The following is a 2,314-nucleotide window of genomic DNA, read 5'->3' on the forward strand; positions in this document are numbered from 1 at the left end:
AAAAAAACAAAACAAACAAACAAACAAAACTGTCCGGCACTGTGGCTCATGCCTGTAATCCTAGCACTTTGGGAGGCCAAGGCAGGCAGATCACTTGAGGTTAGGAGTTCAAGACCAGCCTGACCAACATAGTGAAACCCCGTCTCTACTAAAAATACAAAAATTAGCCAGAAATTGCTTGAACCTGGGAGGCGGAGGTTGCAGTGAGCTGAGATCATGCCACTGCACTCAGGCCTGGGCAACAGAGGGAGACTCTGTCTCAAAAAAAAAAAAAAAAAAGACAAAAAGAAAAACTAATTAGATATCCTGATACAATCATCTTGGTCACTCCCTGTGGATGGCCATTTCTAGTGCTAGGCCATAATGAATGCAACCTCTAGGGCTAGACAGATCTAGGCTTACAGCACTGGTTTCTGTTTCCTGCACTGCCATTTACTAGTTGAGTTACATTTATTCATTCAATAAAATGTCAGGAATGCAATGGAAAACAAGAACCTTCAAGAAACTCCTCATAGGCAAAATGAGGATAACTTGTAGGATGGTAGTGAGGATTAATAAGACAATATACGATAAGCATATAATAGGCACTCAAAAGTGGTGCCTGTGAATTCATGGCAGGGCTATTTGTGACAGCAAAAGACGGGAAAGAGCCCTACTGCATATCAACAAAGGACTGGTTGAATAAACAATGGTATATCTATGAAGCAGGATAGGTACTCAAGGAAGTAACCATGTCCTCAGGATGCAACAACGATGGTGACCGTGGTGACTGTACAGTCAACACCATAACCCCAGCATTCACATTGTAGTCAAGCTCATTCAAGCAAAGTTGTCTCTAGTAGAGAATTTCCCCCATAGAGAGCATGCATATTTTGATTTTACCTGTCCTCAGACTGACCCTTTGCTCATCATAATAGTAAAAACCACACCCTTGGGTAGAGATGTAAGGTGCTAATGAGACATGTGGGGAATGAATAGGCAGGCACAGCTACTGCGCATGTGCACCCAGAGGACCACCCGGAGCATGCTTCCTAGTAACACCTCTTCCCAATCCTTTAAGAAGGATGTAAGTCTCCCGTAAAGGGAGTCTCCCTAGTGCCAGTCTTGGCTGCCCCACCCTGAATCCTCTCTCAGGGTGGACTGCCTCTTCTGCACTTAACTTTCAAAATATTCTTTTTCCTTTGCAATAAATTGTTCTATGTTGCATCTCCTGCTGTGTGTCTCTTGTTTAAATTCTTTTAAACTAAGAAGACAAGAACTAAGGTCTCACAACAGCCATCAGCATCTACACAATAGAGCAATATACAGCTGTCAAGAGGAAGAAGGGACTGGGCACGGTGGTTCACACCAACACTTTGGGAGGCTGAGGGATTTTTTCTTTTAATTATTATTAAATTTAAAAAAGAGAGCTTCCTTTCCAGCCCCGGCCCCGGACCCTGCAGCCGCCGAGATGTTGATGCCTAAGAAGAACCGGATTGCCATTTATGAACTCCTTTTTAAGGAGGGAGTCATGGTGGCCAAGAAGGATGTCCACATGCCTAAGCACCTGGAGCTGGCAGACAAGATGTGCCCAACCTTCATCTTCATGTCATGAAAGCCATGCAGTCTCTCAAGTCCCGAGGCTATGTGAAGGAACAGTTTGCTGGAGACATTTCTACTGGTACCTTACCAATGAGGGTATCTCCGTGATTACCTTCATCTGCCCCCGGAGACTGTGCCTGCCACCCTATGCTGTAGCCGTCCAGAGACTGGCAGGCCTCGGCCTAAAGGTCTGGAGGGTGAGCAACCTGCGAGACTCACAAGAGGGGAAGCTGACAGAGATACCTACAGACGGAGTGCTGTGCCACCTGGTGCCGACAAGAAAGCTGAGGCTGGGGCTGGGTCAGCAACCGAATTCCAGTTTAGAGGTGGATTTGGTCGTGTACGTGGTCAGCCACCTCAGTAAAATTGAAGAGGATTATTTTGCATTGAATAAATTTACAGCCAAAAATAAAATAAAATAAAATAAAATAAAAAAGAGAGGCTGGGCGTGGTGGCTCACACTTGTAATCCTAGCACTTTGGGAGCCCGAGGCAGGTGGATCATGAGGTCAGGAGTTTGAAACAAGTCTGGCCAACACAGTGAAACCCTGTCTCTACTAAAAACACTAAATTTAGCTGGACATGGTGGCGTGTGCCTGTAATCCCAGCTACTCAGGAGGCTGAGGCAGGAGAATCGCTTGAACCTGGGAGGCGGAGGTTGCAGTGAGCTGAGATCACGCCACTGCACTCCAGCCTGGTGACAGAGCGAGACTCCATCTCAAAAAAAAAAAAAA

The 2,314-nt window shown here is 45.8% G+C and overlaps 1 pseudogene across 1 annotated transcript; it reads left to right on the forward strand.

The window, feature by feature from the left end:
• Positions 1–1,404: 1,404 nt before the first annotated feature.
• LOC112623378 lies at positions 1,405–1,990 on the forward strand (annotated as a pseudogene). The gene has a single exon (XR_003119126.1). The product of XR_003119126.1 is annotated as a 40S ribosomal protein S10 pseudogene (transcript).
• The last annotated feature ends 324 nt before the right edge of the window (positions 1,991–2,314 follow it).

This window comes from Theropithecus gelada, chromosome 4, assembly GCF_003255815.1.
Source record: "Theropithecus gelada isolate Dixy chromosome 4, Tgel_1.0, whole genome shotgun sequence".
NCBI classification, from domain to species: Eukaryota; Metazoa; Chordata; class Mammalia; order Primates; family Cercopithecidae; genus Theropithecus; species Theropithecus gelada.